The sequence below is a fragment of the Bombus vosnesenskii genome, unplaced genomic scaffold, assembly GCF_011952255.1.
Source record: "Bombus vosnesenskii isolate JDL3184/JDL3185 unplaced genomic scaffold, Bvos_JDL3184-5_v1.1 scf7180000013265, whole genome shotgun sequence".
In the NCBI taxonomy this organism is placed as follows: domain Eukaryota; kingdom Metazoa; phylum Arthropoda; class Insecta; order Hymenoptera; family Apidae; genus Bombus; species Bombus vosnesenskii.
In genome coordinates this window covers 9,699,604-9,717,638 of record NW_022882925.1, presented here as the reverse complement: position 1 = coordinate 9,717,638, position 18,035 = coordinate 9,699,604, and the positions used below count along the sequence as shown (strand labels likewise).

At 38.1% G+C, this 18,035-nt stretch overlaps 1 long non-coding RNA gene across 1 annotated transcript; it reads left to right on the top strand.

The window, feature by feature from the left end:
- Positions 1-14,100: 14,100 nt before the first annotated feature.
- LOC117243114 lies at positions 14,101-16,079 on the top strand. The gene is made up of 3 exons (XR_004495397.1): positions 14,101-14,572; positions 15,421-15,510; positions 15,614-16,079. It is a non-coding gene; the product is annotated as an uncharacterized LOC117243114 (long non-coding RNA).
- The last annotated feature ends 1,956 nt before the right edge of the window (positions 16,080-18,035 follow it).

Genomic DNA, 18,035 nt, shown 5'->3' with positions numbered 1-18,035 from the left:
TTGATAATATTGATTTCTGATCCGGAGTCTAATAGTGAATTTGTTTTAGTTTTTAAGTATAGGGAGACTATTCGTGCAGTTGGAGTATTTGGGGAATCGTTTGGGTTTATATATGTCGGAGTCAGGTTGGCATTTTGGGGCGTTCTATGAACCTTTACTTACTTTACCATCGCGGATGTGACTAATATTTATCAGTACGAATGTGGGCACTACAAGAGGCTATGAGTAACGGCAATAGGATATTCGAGATGATGGTGACAACGAATTCAGGTTCGATAACGAAACTACGGTCCATGGGATGACCAGTATCAGCGTAACTCACTCGGCAATTCGTCCAGCGACTAACTAACTAAAAACCCACTCAATCCAGATGAACCTGCCCTTATATACTCCTGTCCCGCTTCTCGGGTCAACCCTTGTTTTTAAGAAGAGTCATAAAATCATTCCGTACCTCTGTCAGGTACGCGGCCCACCCGTGACCGTGGCTACGTCTGGTGTCCCGTTATATCACCTTAAACCTGAACCCATCGTCGTAGAGTCAGGTTGGAACATTGAAAGTTATTTTCCTTATTTTTATTGCTTAAGCATTAAAATCTTGAGTATGGTGATGGGGGGTTCCCCCGCATTCCCGACGGAAAATCCCGCTGTCCTTCCATCTCCGATATATATATTCGTTTCCTTGTAAGCTACTAAACTTTGTAGTATTGGCTTCAGGACTTCCATGTATCTAATTACTATTTTCTTCCTTTTCTTCATTTTAGTTTTTATTTTGCGCCAAGACGCAAGTTTACTGACACTGATCCAATTATCCAGTTGCTTGCCAATAGCATTCAAAATACAAATTTGTGAAAATGCCATAGCTATATTAACCCAAAAATATTTTGGATATAGTATAGTGTGATACTATCTATATTTTCCAGGAGGAATCATAAGATCAGCACTCGTGTTAAATACGTCAAATACCAGATGTAGTAACCAATGAAGTATTTTTAATCCAATTATAATCCAATTGGCTAGCGTATTTATTCAAGTTTTTATGTATATCTTCGACTGATGATTCCCTCTTTTCTCCCTTTTGATTTCTTTGAGCCCGTTGAACTTGCATCTCTTCAGCTTGAAAATGTTTAGAATCCTTTTCCATAGTTACCCTTTTTTCTTCTTTATTTACTTTATTCACAACACGTTGATTTTTCTCTACCTTTTCATGATGAATAGTTTCACTGGAAGTGCTTCTTATAATTAAATTATTATTTATTTGTATGGAACGTTTAGGAATATTTTCGGTAGATTTAGAATTATTCTTTTAATTTTTATTACAAACCTTTTTGCTGATAGATTCTGTTTTGAATTTAGGGATAGCTATACTTTTATTCTCTGGAGTCTGATCTTCCTTGCAATTTAATGATTTGGCTTTGAGTTCGATAAAGTTACTTTCTGATGGGTTTATAGAAGTTTTTGAGTGAGATACATTCGCTATCTCTTTTCCTATTATGGTTGAAACATTCACGAAATTCGTGGAGCCTTGCTTTTGTATCTTTGCCAAGTCGAACGTGGAGAGGCACTTCGCACTGTCCAGCAGTGGATATGCGTTGCCTATCGTCTCGTCGTTCAATTTCCTAGTTTCTGCCTCTTCTGAAAGTTCTTTGGCATTAGTATTGTTTATCTTCTTGGAGAACTTAGAAAATTTCTCACTCATGATTCTGTCTGTGGTGCCGTGCGTCCTCTTACTATTTAACGTGACATTATCCCTTATCACAGCAACGGAATGGTGTTTGTTAGGCCGGGCGACCCTCTACCTGGCCCAGGTCACACACCGCGGGCCAGACGGACACCAGATGTCCGCTCTTCCGTACGGCGTACCCTCAATAGCCTTAAGTATCTTCCATAAATCTCAGGAATTTCCTAGTAGAGGTCCTTCAAACCAAACAAACGTCTGTTTCCGAAGAATTTCTAAAGACTATTGTCTACCACGGCTTGACAAGGGAAAGTTAGTTTTTCTCACGTATGCTGCAACATTCCTCCCACTAACCACTTTCTCTCGAGGGCGGTTAAGACCTTTCGTTTAACCAATTAACAACGAAGCCTATTCCCTCACTCTCCTAACTAAAATCGTCACCAACAAATCTGACGGTCCCGTGCGCTAGACACACCCATCCTTAGCTTTCCTCCGACACAGCATCGTCACTCAACTTCACTTCTTCTACATCGTTGGAAAAGTCAACTACTAAGTCTACCGCTACTGCCCATCGGGGCAATCTAACCATAACGCGAGAGTCGGTCTCGGTATTGTCGAGCATACATTTCCTCTCCTAAATATCTTATAGTGCTACGTCCACTAATACATTAAATCCAATTATAAGAGCCCTGCTCTAACGTACATGTATATCTTATCTTCGTGCGAGAAGTGATTATCTATCTATCTATGCTCATCAGTGTAATCTAAGTGTTGGAAATATATAATTTATAATTCTGTGAATCACAGTGTTATACAAACTCAACCACCCCTATTATCTCACCGGAAATCAGGGGATCGATCAATTCGTGGTGTCGATTGTTATAATCGTAACGGGAATTTAAGACTCCCGTTGACGTCTCTCCTCGCGATTACGTCTCCCCGCGATTGGTCGAACAAACAGTGTTTGCACTGAAAAGTTGATTGGTTCAAGTAATCAACTTCCCTCTTTTGATTTAGATCTCTATCGAGGTATTTATTTATGCATTTTTCTTCCCAGGTTATTGCTCTTGCTCCTTTCCTGACATCTTCTTCTATTCCCGGGTTGTTTAGATATTTCCGCGACGGCGGTACAAATCTCCAGTCCTGGTGGTTGTTTCCGATGTAGATACTATTGTATGATGGATGAGCGTTGTTTCGGTTATAATTATTCGAAGGTGTCGGATGTTGATATCGAATTCTATTGTTTGCTTGTTTTAATTCTCGTGTTGCTTTCACGGCTTGGCGGTACGCATCGTCCAAGGATTGGTATCCTGCTATCTTTACTCGTAAATACACCTCGTTTGGGAGCCCCTTAACGAAAGCTTCCTTCGTGTTTCGATCTATCCTATCTTGAAATACGGTGCCGTACTCCCATCTTTCCCCGTTCATTATCGCCAGTCTGAGATCTTTGACGCGACCTATGTAGTGCAAAATATCTTCTCTTGGTCGTTGAAATACTGTAGCTAATTCCCCTTTATATTCGTTAACCGTTTTTCCCGGACCGAACATATCTTTTAATTTATTCCCGAAATCGTCTAAACTTATTACTTCTGTGTCTTCTACGGCGAGAAACGCGTGTCCGCGAAGCTTGTTCATTAATAATTTTACTAACTGAGATTCTTGATGCCTAGGAACCATGTTTCGTGCGCGCTCGCATGCTCTTAAAAATCGAAATACCGAGGGTCGATGTCCGTCGAACACTGGTAGTGACTCTATTGCATCTTTTAACTTAATTGGTTGGGGATTAACTTCTGTCGGTATTGTCGCTTGGGGAATTATCGGCTATGATACGGGTGTCTCGATTTCTTTTTTTGTTTTCAGTGAACGCACATCATTCATTCATTTTTGTACTCATTTCGCGAAAATTCGTATCCCCTACTTTAAATTTTTCCGATAACATCAAGACCATGTCTTTGTCCAATGATTCTAATTTAGTCGCCATTATTTCTTACGTATATATTTTATCGATAACCGTAACAACTTTAATCTTATGTGGAGCGTATCCCACCGTTTAAAACAACTTTAATCCTCCGTGGAGCGCATCCCACCGCTGCTACCAAAAATTTAATTTTACTAATCTGTTGCGTTCTTAATGTGTAGGCTTTGTTTAATTTAATCAAATTAAAATTACAATTTTGTTTAATTTATTTTCTGGTTAATTTGCATTTAAACGGAAGGAAAAATTGAGAAATGATATGATTGCGTATGAAATATTGATTTAGATTTCTGATTAAGACGATAGTTGCTGCCACCAGAAATAGTCTAAGGACTATTTCGAAATTTTTTTTTATTATTATTATTATTATTTTCTTTAAGCTAGGGGTATTAGTGTGTGATGAGTATTGTTCGTCTATGGTATCTTTGGTAACTAGATTGAATTTCCAGTCTGGAAGTGCATCTGTAGCACCTTCTTGGCTGTAGGAAAACAAATCTTTGTACCTTCGTCTGTCTTGGGTTTTTGGTAACTATTAGATTGAATTCCCAGTCTGGAAGTGCATCTGTAGCAACTTCTTGGCTGTAGGAAAACAAATTCTTGTACCTTCGTCTGTCGTGGGTTTTTGTCTGAACTTCGTAAGAGTTTTATCCGGTAATTTACGATTAATGGGTAGCGTTAACTAACGTTTAATACAACTGGCAAATAAATTCCACTTTTCGGCTAACCTGCTATGCGCAGGAATACTGGCACGGGAGAGGATTAAAGTTATTAGGAATAGACAATTGATATTGACAAACGTATTTATTTCGTCCGACTGGGTTATATTTGTCGGAGATGAAAGAACATCGGAGCCTTTGGAATTTTGGATAATCCCGCAACATTGTAACCTAGAGTCTACTATGGCTGTAATTGAACAATTGTAGTTATTCAATCCGATTGGAATTATCCGAGAGTTGTGATAATGAGCTTGGCCTCGAGGCGACAGTCAGTCGCCGAACGTAGCCGCGGTCACGGGATGAACGCTTTGTCTAACAAAGGCATGGAATAATTCTATAGCTCTCCTTAAAAAGGAAATAGTTGTAATACTCGACAGTAAACATTCCAATGGTCTCTGTCCCGTAGCTCGCCACACGCAGACCCTATTCTTCGAGTAAGATGATTGCCAGATGTCGATGCGTCTCCGCAGTACATGTTCAGCTAGCCCGAGGGCCCGGTATAAATCTTAAGATTTAGCCAACTAAAGTCCTTCAAACAGACAAACAGTCTTTGTCCCAACTACGGGAAAATAGGGGAGACCTATTTTTCAACGAGCGGCGTCTCCCACTAGCAACTTTCCCTCGAGGACGGCTAGCATCTTTTTCTAACCACCGATATGGAGATTGACCAATTAGCAGCAACGCCAATTTCCCTTACTTTCTGAACGAAGGCTTTTCTCGACGAATCCGATGATCTCGTGTCCTTAGACACACCCCAATATAGTTTTCCTCTGTGGCATCATCGGGACGGAGATTCATTCTTTTTTTGAGATCTCATCGACGAAGAGTAACGCCTTACGGTCCGTGAGTGTTACACGCTTGAGTTAGTTTTGTGAGCAAGTAGATCTATCATCCCGTTGACCGCGGATTCGTTATTGAACCTAAGACGCACATCACTAGTATTGCGAGTGTCCAACCGCCACGGTTGCTTGTCAAGTCTGTACTATCCATACTTGTGTTAGCAAACCGTACCTTTGTTATACCACAACGATGGCCAGTTCCAATGAAGATTTATCAAACGCCCACAACTGTATTACTGACTCTTCTCCGACATATATATCGATATATATAAAACACTATATTTTATAAATATCTGTATAGTAAAATAGTCCATCCACTATCTTGTTTGCTAAGACCGCTTCGACAGCATCGAATTGTTTTGTTATAGTGTTAGAATATTTCCTTGATTTTCCTGTTTCCTGTTGCCGTCTTGACTGTTTCGGTAGTACCTGGTTCAGTATTCCATAAGTATTCACTTAAGTTTGGTAGTAGGCTTGTTGTAACTGCGTCGGCTTTAATGTATATCTTCCGATGTGAGTAACGAGCTTCTTATTATTATCAACTTCTATTCCAAGATGGTTTACAACATTCTTCCCCTTTTTAGGTTATGATTGGTTACCTCGGTATATATTACTTTAGATATCTTCATACCGTCGTATATTATGTTTTGCAAAGTTGGATCCGTAGCCCATTCTCGTGGAGTTCCTGTATGCACACTTCCATCTACGATGATTGGTTGCATGCAAACCTCGTTAACTTATAAGGTATCTTTTCTTGTTTGCTAAGACCATTCCGTCGGTGTTGAACCGTTTGTTATAATGTCACTAATTCTCTTGATTTTCGAGTTTTCTCACGTCTTCTTGACCATTCCAGTAGTATCAACTTCGATTCTTCGTACACATTTACTCCAATTTGATAGTTGGTTTCTTGTAACTGCGGTGATGCTTGTATAAACTTCTTCGGTGTGAGTAGTGAATTATCGTTGTCATTCACTTAACCTATCTTAGTTATTTTTTTACTCTTCCTGCACTTATTAACTGATTTTATTTCTTCTTATTAAAGACCGCTGTGTCAACGCTGAGTTATTTCGTTATAATGTCACTAATTTTCTTGATTTTCGGTTTTATTTTCCATTAGCGAGCATTGTCAAGCATCAATTATTGATTGTTATCGTGCTTCTTTTAGTTTAATTGAAATATTATTGTAAGTCTTTAATAGTATTATTCTCTTCCATATATATTAAGGCAATTGAGGTTAGTTCATTCATTCGTTTCTGCTGACAGTCGTGTACTATGTTCTACGGAGTGGGTCCACAACTTGTTTCTGCGAAATTCCTGCATGTACACTTCCTTCTGCAATGATTAATTGTGCACTAGGTGCTTTTAACTTTCACTGCTTTTAATTATTTTATTGAATTTACATGTTGTGTATTTAAATGATGGTTAGAACACACACATAGTAATTTTCCTTTTTCTTTTACGTTTCTACTATCTGCATGATTCGATAAGCAGTGTCACACTTCCTTTGGTTTAGGCACAATATTGTTATAAACATTTAGTAGTATTATGTTTTGCATCGAAACAATTAAAGTTAATTCCTACATTTGTTTCAGTTGGCTGTCGTAGATTATGTTCTACGGATATGGACACATAACCTGTCTTCGCACATACACTTCCTACTACGATGAGTAATTGTTCACGAGGTACTTTTCACTTTCACTGTTTTGTAATTATTTTATTGAATTACACATTTTATATTTAAGTAATAGTTAGAGCACGCATAGTAATTTTCCTTTTTCCTTTTAGGTTACCACTATTTGCAGTATTCGACAAACAGTGTTGTTCCATATACTACCGTACTCCATTGTCTCTTGAAATCGTTCTTGTGGTCTGTTTCGATTGTGTTAGTTTTAACTAGTTCGAGTGTATTGTTCGTGGAATCCCTTTTACTTTAATCTTGACGTTTCATGTGTGAATTCTGACAATAGTGCCTGGTTTATTGAAGTGTGTTAATATGCCTAGGTGTTTTATATATTTTATATCTAGTTGTATATAAGATATATTTTGTTTATTGTGGTTTTGTATGTCCATATTTACTGTATATTAAATTGCTTGATATTTCCTGTTTGTTATAAAGGTGTGTATTCCTATCGTTCCATTTCTTTTTCCTTTCCTTTGAATTATTCATGAAGTTATTACGAGATTTGATTAAATTGTCGAATTGTAGGTTATCCTGATTGAATATAGTATTATGTCGTGATTTATTAATTAATTTGCGAGTCAATTTTGGTTAATTGGTTCTTCATAGTTTATCCTTAGTCGAATTATGAAATTATGGGTTATGTTGTACTCTTTATATTTACTACTTCGTTAGAGTACCTATTTTCACTTTATTATCTGTTATTTTCCCTCGTATACTAATTCTCTATATATGACCGCATTTAATTAATCTTTTATTAACAAATTTTCATTTTCGTTGTATTGTCCGTTCGTTTTGGATATTCGAATTGTCACTCGCGTTATTTGTATATTGCGATTTTCCGTTTTTTCGTTACGGCACGTGCGTAGCGCGGGACGTGCCACCCCCCTCTTGGGGTTCAAATTTCCGAAGGAAATTTGACTGATGGCATCCCTGAGCTCGTTCGGAGCGGATGTAGTGGCTGTTGGTATTTGGTTTACTGTACTGGTCGATGTGATTGATATTCCTTGTAATCCTGATAATATCGAATTCATCAATCGTTGGAACGTGCTGGTGCGGTTTTCAATATATCTGTTCCCTCCAGTGTCTCGCCTGGAAGATGAAATCTTTCTTGATTTTTCTATATCAGTGCTTCAACATTCCTTCTTTCTTCTACGTTTAAATGTTCCAATCGCAACAATTCCATTATTTTGTCGAACCTTGTTTCTTTAGATATTGAAATAGCGTTGCACGTAGTATGAGAGAGCGAAGTGTGAATTATAAATTCTTTAATTACCATTGTAGGTATGGTAAATTCGTAATTCCTCGATGTGGTATTAATTACTCTTAGATAACCCCGTCCCTTATGGTTTCTCACAACCGCGTTTCCGAAATAGACTCCCTTAATCGGTTCCATTTTGGGAATAAATCCCTTGTTTGCCTCCGGGTTTGCAATATTTATTGTACATGGTACCGAACTTCGTTTCGGCACAATTATTGTATCGAACGAGATGTAAATACTTCACCATTTAATATGTTTTGTTCGTAATCCAGACGAGCTTTGCATCCTGCAAAAATTCGGATCCTAAGGTTCCGTCTTGATCGATCAGCAATGATTCATCAACTACATGAAAAGTAACTGAATGGCCCGCAACCTGTATTATTGTCTGCCCTAGGGTGACCAGGCTCGTTGCCGTAATTCCTCGAAATTTAATTGATTCTTGCTCGTTGATGATTGTTGATTCGGGTAAGGCAGGTTTCTTGATAATATTGATTTCTGATCCGGAGTCTAATAGTGAATTTGTTTTAGTTTTTAAGTATAGGGAGACTATTCGTGCAGTTGGAGTATTTGGGGAATCGTTTGGGTTTATATATGTCGGAGTCAGGTTGGCATTTTGGGGCGTTCTATGAACCTTTACTTACTTTACCATCGCGGATGTGACTAATATTTATCAGTACGAATGTGGGCACTACAAGAGGCTATGAGTAACGGCAATAGGATATTCGAGATGATGGTGACAACGAATTCAGGTTCGATAACGAAACTACGGTCCATGGGATGACCAGTATCAGCGTAACTCACTCGGCAATTCGTCCAGCGACTAACTAACTAAAAACCCACTCAATCCAGATGAACCTGCCCTTATATACTCCTGTCCCGCTTCTCGGGTCAACCCTTGTTTTTAAGAAGAGTCATAAAATCATTCCGTACCTCTGTCAGGTACGCGGCCCACCCGTGACCGTGGCTACGTCTGGTGTCCCGTTATATCACCTTAAACCTGAACCCATCGTCGTAGAGTCAGGTTGGAACATTGAAAGTTATTTTCCTTATTTTTATTGCTTAAGCATTAAAATCTTGAGTATGGTGATGGGGGGTTCCCCCGCATTCCCGACGGAAAATCCCGCTGTCCTTCCATCTCCGATATATATATTCGTTTCCTTGTAAGCTACTAAACTTTGTAGTATTGGCTTCAGGACTTCCATGTATCTAATTACTATTTTCTTCCTTTTCTTCATTTTAGTTTTTATTTTGCGCCAAGACGCAAGTTTACTGACACTGATCCAATTATCCAGTTGCTTGCCAATAGCATTCAAAATACAAATTTGTGAAAATGCCATAGCTATATTAACCCAAAAATATTTTGGATATAGTATAGTGTGATACTATCTATATTTTCCAGGAGGAATCATAAGATCAGCACTCGTGTTAAATACGTCAAATACCAGATGTAGTAACCAATGAAGTATTTTTAATCCAATTATAATCCAATTGGCTAGCGTATTTATTCAAGTTTTTATGTATATCTTCGACTGATGATTCCCTCTTTTCTCCCTTTTGATTTCTTTGAGCCCGTTGAACTTGCATCTCTTCAGCTTGAAAATGTTTAGAATCCTTTTCCATAGTTACCCTTTTTTCTTCTTTATTTACTTTATTCACAACACGTTGATTTTTCTCTACCTTTTCATGATGAATAGTTTCACTGGAAGTGCTTCTTATAATTAAATTATTATTTATTTGTATGGAACGTTTAGGAATATTTTCGGTAGATTTAGAATTATTCTTTTAATTTTTATTACAAACCTTTTTGCTGATAGATTCTGTTTTGAATTTAGGGATAGCTATACTTTTATTCTCTGGAGTCTGATCTTCCTTGCAATTTAATGATTTGGCTTTGAGTTCGATAAAGTTACTTTCTGATGGGTTTATAGAAGTTTTTGAGTGAGATACATTCGCTATCTCTTTTCCTATTATGGTTGAAACATTCACGAAATTCGTGGAGCCTTGCTTTTGTATCTTTGCCAAGTCGAACGTGGAGAGGCACTTCGCACTGTCCAGCAGTGGATATGCGTTGCCTATCGTCTCGTCGTTCAATTTCCTAGTTTCTGCCTCTTCTGAAAGTTCTTTGGCATTAGTATTGTTTATCTTCTTGGAGAACTTAGAAAATTTCTCACTCATGATTCTGTCTGTGGTGCCGTGCGTCCTCTTACTATTTAACGTGACATTATCCCTTATCACAGCAACGGAATGGTGTTTGTTAGGCCGGGCGACCCTCTACCTGGCCCAGGTCACACACCGCGGGCCAGACGGACACCAGATGTCCGCTCTTCCGTACGGCGTACCCTCAATAGCCTTAAGTATCTTCCATAAATCTCAGGAATTTCCTAGTAGAGGTCCTTCAAACCAAACAAACGTCTGTTTCCGAAGAATTTCTAAAGACTATTGTCTACCACGGCTTGACAAGGGAAAGTTAGTTTTTCTCACGTATGCTGCAACATTCCTCCCACTAACCACTTTCTCTCGAGGGCGGTTAAGACCTTTCGTTTAACCAATTAACAACGAAGCCTATTCCCTCACTCTCCTAACTAAAATCGTCACCAACAAATCTGACGGTCCCGTGCGCTAGACACACCCATCCTTAGCTTTCCTCCGACACAGCATCGTCACTCAACTTCACTTCTTCTACATCGTTGGAAAAGTCAACTACTAAGTCTACCGCTACTGCCCATCGGGGCAATCTAACCATAACGCGAGAGTCGGTCTCGGTATTGTCGAGCATACATTTCCTCTCCTAAATATCTTATAGTGCTACGTCCACTAATACATTAAATCCAATTATAAGAGCCCTGCTCTAACGTACATGTATATCTTATCTTCGTGCGAGAAGTGATTATCTATCTATCTATGCTCATCAGTGTAATCTAAGTGTTGGAAATATATAATTTATAATTCTGTGAATCACAGTGTTATACAAACTCAACCACCCCTATTATCTCACCGGAAATCAGGGGATCGATCAATTCGTGGTGTCGATTGTTATAATCGTAACGGGAATTTAAGACTCCCGTTGACGTCTCTCCTCGCGATTACGTCTCCCCGCGATTGGTCGAACAAACAGTGTTTGCACTGAAAAGTTGATTGGTTCAAGTAATCAACTTCCCTCTTTTGATTTAGATCTCTATCGAGGTATTTATTTATGCATTTTTCTTCCCAGGTTATTGCTCTTGCTCCTTTCCTGACATCTTCTTCTATTCCCGGGTTGTTTAGATATTTCCGCGACGGCGGTACAAATCTCCAGTCCTGGTGGTTGTTTCCGATGTAGATACTATTGTATGATGGATGAGCGTTGTTTCGGTTATAATTATTCGAAGGTGTCGGATGTTGATATCGAATTCTATTGTTTGCTTGTTTTAATTCTCGTGTTGCTTTCACGGCTTGGCGGTACGCATCGTCCAAGGATTGGTATCCTGCTATCTTTACTCGTAAATACACCTCGTTTGGGAGCCCCTTAACGAAAGCTTCCTTCGTGTTTCGATCTATCCTATCTTGAAATACGGTGCCGTACTCCCATCTTTCCCCGTTCATTATCGCCAGTCTGAGATCTTTGACGCGACCTATGTAGTGCAAAATATCTTCTCTTGGTCGTTGAAATACTGTAGCTAATTCCCCTTTATATTCGTTAACCGTTTTTCCCGGACCGAACATATCTTTTAATTTATTCCCGAAATCGTCTAAACTTATTACTTCTGTGTCTTCTACGGCGAGAAACGCGTGTCCGCGAAGCTTGTTCATTAATAATTTTACTAACTGAGATTCTTGATGCCTAGGAACCATGTTTCGTGCGCGCTCGCATGCTCTTAAAAATCGAAATACCGAGGGTCGATGTCCGTCGAACACTGGTAGTGACTCTATTGCATCTTTTAACTTAATTGGTTGGGGATTAACTTCTGTCGGTATTGTCGCTTGGGGAATTATCGGCTATGATACGGGTGTCTCGATTTCTTTTTTTGTTTTCAGTGAACGCACATCATTCATTCATTTTTGTACTCATTTCGCGAAAATTCGTATCCCCTACTTTAAATTTTTCCGATAACATCAAGACCATGTCTTTGTCCAATGATTCTAATTTAGTCGCCATTATTTCTTACGTATATATTTTATCGATAACCGTAACAACTTTAATCTTATGTGGAGCGTATCCCACCGTTTAAAACAACTTTAATCCTCCGTGGAGCGCATCCCACCGCTGCTACCAAAAATTTAATTTTACTAATCTGTTGCGTTCTTAATGTGTAGGCTTTGTTTAATTTAATCAAATTAAAATTACAATTTTGTTTAATTTATTTTCTGGTTAATTTGCATTTAAACGGAAGGAAAAATTGAGAAATGATATGATTGCGTATGAAATATTGATTTAGATTTCTGATTAAGACGATAGTTGCTGCCACCAGAAATAGTCTAAGGACTATTTCGAAATTTTTTTTTATTATTATTATTATTATTTTCTTTAAGCTAGGGGTATTAGTGTGTGATGAGTATTGTTCGTCTATGGTATCTTTGGTAACTAGATTGAATTTCCAGTCTGGAAGTGCATCTGTAGCACCTTCTTGGCTGTAGGAAAACAAATCTTTGTACCTTCGTCTGTCTTGGGTTTTTGGTAACTATTAGATTGAATTCCCAGTCTGGAAGTGCATCTGTAGCAACTTCTTGGCTGTAGGAAAACAAATTCTTGTACCTTCGTCTGTCGTGGGTTTTTGTCTGAACTTCGTAAGAGTTTTATCCGGTAATTTACGATTAATGGGTAGCGTTAACTAACGTTTAATACAACTGGCAAATAAATTCCACTTTTCGGCTAACCTGCTATGCGCAGGAATACTGGCACGGGAGAGGATTAAAGTTATTAGGAATAGACAATTGATATTGACAAACGTATTTATTTCGTCCGACTGGGTTATATTTGTCGGAGATGAAAGAACATCGGAGCCTTTGGAATTTTGGATAATCCCGCAACATTGTAACCTAGAGTCTACTATGGCTGTAATTGAACAATTGTAGTTATTCAATCCGATTGGAATTATCCGAGAGTTGTGATAATGAGCTTGGCCTCGAGGCGACAGTCAGTCGCCGAACGTAGCCGCGGTCACGGGATGAACGCTTTGTCTAACAAAGGCATGGAATAATTCTATAGCTCTCCTTAAAAAGGAAATAGTTGTAATACTCGACAGTAAACATTCCAATGGTCTCTGTCCCGTAGCTCGCCACACGCAGACCCTATTCTTCGAGTAAGATGATTGCCAGATGTCGATGCGTCTCCGCAGTACATGTTCAGCTAGCCCGAGGGCCCGGTATAAATCTTAAGATTTAGCCAACTAAAGTCCTTCAAACAGACAAACAGTCTTTGTCCCAACTACGGGAAAATAGGGGAGACCTATTTTTCAACGAGCGGCGTCTCCCACTAGCAACTTTCCCTCGAGGACGGCTAGCATCTTTTTCTAACCACCGATATGGAGATTGACCAATTAGCAGCAACGCCAATTTCCCTTACTTTCTGAACGAAGGCTTTTCTCGACGAATCCGATGATCTCGTGTCCTTAGACACACCCCAATATAGTTTTCCTCTGTGGCATCATCGGGACGGAGATTCATTCTTTTTTTGAGATCTCATCGACGAAGAGTAACGCCTTACGGTCCGTGAGTGTTACACGCTTGAGTTAGTTTTGTGAGCAAGTAGATCTATCATCCCGTTGACCGCGGATTCGTTATTGAACCTAAGACGCACATCACTAGTATTGCGAGTGTCCAACCGCCACGGTTGCTTGTCAAGTCTGTACTATCCATACTTGTGTTAGCAAACCGTACCTTTGTTATACCACAACGATGGCCAGTTCCAATGAAGATTTATCAAACGCCCACAACTGTATTACTGACTCTTCTCCGACATATATATCGATATATATAAAACACTATATTTTATAAATATCTGTATAGTAAAATAGTCCATCCACTATCTTGTTTGCTAAGACCGCTTCGACAGCATCGAATTGTTTTGTTATAGTGTTAGAATATTTCCTTGATTTTCCTGTTTCCTGTTGCCGTCTTGACTGTTTCGGTAGTACCTGGTTCAGTATTCCATAAGTATTCACTTAAGTTTGGTAGTAGGCTTGTTGTAACTGCGTCGGCTTTAATGTATATCTTCCGATGTGAGTAACGAGCTTCTTATTATTATCAACTTCTATTCCAAGATGGTTTACAACATTCTTCCCCTTTTTAGGTTATGATTGGTTACCTCGGTATATATTACTTTAGATATCTTCATACCGTCGTATATTATGTTTTGCAAAGTTGGATCCGTAGCCCATTCTCGTGGAGTTCCTGTATGCACACTTCCATCTACGATGATTGGTTGCATGCAAACCTCGTTAACTTATAAGGTATCTTTTCTTGTTTGCTAAGACCATTCCGTCGGTGTTGAACCGTTTGTTATAATGTCACTAATTCTCTTGATTTTCGAGTTTTCTCACGTCTTCTTGACCATTCCAGTAGTATCAACTTCGATTCTTCGTACACATTTACTCCAATTTGATAGTTGGTTTCTTGTAACTGCGGTGATGCTTGTATAAACTTCTTCGGTGTGAGTAGTGAATTATCGTTGTCATTCACTTAACCTATCTTAGTTATTTTTTTACTCTTCCTGCACTTATTAACTGATTTTATTTCTTCTTATTAAAGACCGCTGTGTCAACGCTGAGTTATTTCGTTATAATGTCACTAATTTTCTTGATTTTCGGTTTTATTTTCCATTAGCGAGCATTGTCAAGCATCAATTATTGATTGTTATCGTGCTTCTTTTAGTTTAATTGAAATATTATTGTAAGTCTTTAATAGTATTATTCTCTTCCATATATATTAAGGCAATTGAGGTTAGTTCATTCATTCGTTTCTGCTGACAGTCGTGTACTATGTTCTACGGAGTGGGTCCACAACTTGTTTCTGCGAAATTCCTGCATGTACACTTCCTTCTGCAATGATTAATTGTGCACTAGGTGCTTTTAACTTTCACTGCTTTTAATTATTTTATTGAATTTACATGTTGTGTATTTAAATGATGGTTAGAACACACACATAGTAATTTTCCTTTTTCTTTTACGTTTCTACTATCTGCATGATTCGATAAGCAGTGTCACACTTCCTTTGGTTTAGGCACAATATTGTTATAAACATTTAGTAGTATTATGTTTTGCATCGAAACAATTAAAGTTAATTCCTACATTTGTTTCAGTTGGCTGTCGTAGATTATGTTCTACGGATATGGACACATAACCTGTCTTCGCACATACACTTCCTACTACGATGAGTAATTGTTCACGAGGTACTTTTCACTTTCACTGTTTTGTAATTATTTTATTGAATTACACATTTTATATTTAAGTAATAGTTAGAGCACGCATAGTAATTTTCCTTTTTCCTTTTAGGTTACCACTATTTGCAGTATTCGACAAACAGTGTTGTTCCATATACTACCGTACTCCATTGTCTCTTGAAATCGTTCTTGTGGTCTGTTTCGATTGTGTTAGTTTTAACTAGTTCGAGTGTATTGTTCGTGGAATCCCTTTTACTTTAATCTTGACGTTTCATGTGTGAATTCTGACAATAGTGCCTGGTTTATTGAAGTGTGTTAATATGCCTAGGTGTTTTATATATTTTATATCTAGTTGTATATAAGATATATTTTGTTTATTGTGGTTTTGTATGTCCATATTTGCTGTATATTAAATGGCTTGATATTTCCTGTTTGTTATAAAGGTGTGTATTCCTATCGTTCCATTTCTTTTTCCTTTCCTTTGAATTATTCATGAAGTTATTACGAGATTTGATTAAATTGTCGAATTGTAGGTTATCCTGATTGAATATAGTATTATGTCGTGATTTATTAATTAATTTGCGAGTCAATTTTGGTTAATTGGTTCTTCATAGTTTATCCTTAGTCGAATTATGAAATTATGGGTTATGTTGTACTCTTTATATTTACTACTTCGTTAGAGTACCTATTTTCACTTTATTATCTGTTATTTTCCCTCGTATACTAATTCTCTATATATGACCGCATTTAATTAATCTTTTATTAACAAATTTTCATTTTCGTTGTATTGTCCGTTCGTTTTGGATATTCGAATTGTCACTCGCGTTATTTGTATATTGCGATTTTCCGTTTTTTCGTTACGGCACGTGCGTAGCGTGGGACGTGACAACACATCGAGCATTTTCGTCAATCGTATTTTGCGCCTAAGATTATTTTACACTTAGTAAAGAGTTATCTCGTTGACCGTGGATTCGTTTGAGCCCAAAAAGCATTGTTAATAGTGTTCATTAAATCTATTATTCGTAAATCATATTATTCATTAATTTTACTATTCGTTAAGCATATTATTCATTAGACTTGTTATCTGTTAAACCTAATTATTCGTACAATTTATTATTCACTAGCTTCATTGTTCATCAAACTTATTATTCATTAGACTTATTATTTGTTAAGCTTTGTGATAGGCTTGTATATACGTGTAAATATAATCTCTGCTTTGTGAAACGATGGCTAGTCCACGCGAAGAATTGTCACGCGCCCAAAATTCCAATCTTAACCCCATATGTATGTCGGAGAAACGTTGAGGATGGGGTTGGGAGCGATAGATGATTCTTCATTGAAATTAGCCATCGTTGCGGTATAGTAACAGTACGGTTTATTAACACAAGTATGAGTAACATAGGTTCGACAATCAAACACGGCGATTAAGCGCTTGCGGTACTAGTGACAATGATCTCAGGTTCGATAACGAATCCGCGGTCAACGGGATGATAGATGAACGTTCTCACTAAATCTAAGTCTGAATAATTGCTGATTGTAAAGACGTTACTGTTTAGTCGAGATCGCAAGAAAGAACACCTTTCCCGTCCCGATGATGCCACGGAAGAAAACTATCATGGGGTGTGTCTAAGGACACGAGATCATCGGATTCGTCGAGAAAAGCCTTCGTTCAGAAAGTAAGGGAAATTGGCGTTGCTGCTAATTGGTCAATCTCCATATCGGTGGTTAGAAAAAGATGCTAGCCGCCCTCGAGACAAAGTTGATAGTGGGAGACTCTGTTCGTTGGAAAAATAGGTCTCCTCTATCTTCTCGTAGTTGGGACAAAGACTGTTTGTTTGAAGGACTTAAGATTTATCACGAGCCCTCAGGCTAGTTGAACATGAACTGCGGAGACGCATCGACATCTGGCAATCATCTTACTCGAAGAATAGGGTCTGCGTCTGGCAAGCCACGGGACAGAGACCGTTGGAATGTTTACTGTCGCGTGCCGCTAGAAATATTTCTTTTAAGGAGAGCTATAGAATTACTCCATACCTTTGTTAGACAAAGCGTTCATCCCTTGACCGCAGCTACGTTCGGCGACTGGCTGGAAGGACGACAATTGTTCAATTATGCCTATGATAGAATCTAGATTACGGTATTAAGGGATTTCCCCGAAGTTCCAAAGGGGAGGCTTCGATGTCCTTTCATCTCCGACATATATATGACTACATTTAATTAATCTTTTATTAAAAAATTTCCATTTTCGTTGTATCGTCCGTTCGTTTTGGATATTCGAATTGTCACTCGTGTCATTTGTATATTGCGGTTTTCCGTTTTTTCGATACGGCACGTGCGTAGCGCGGGACGTGACATTTGATAATGTAGTTACACATAGGATTTATTCAATTTTTAAAAATGTTAATTAATCTTAATAATGTGTTTTCATGATTTGTTTTTCACGGCAGGTTTCTATTAATTTCTAATATACCTATTACCATATAATAATGTGTTATATTGTATTAATTATTATTTATTCTTTCCTCGTTACGATC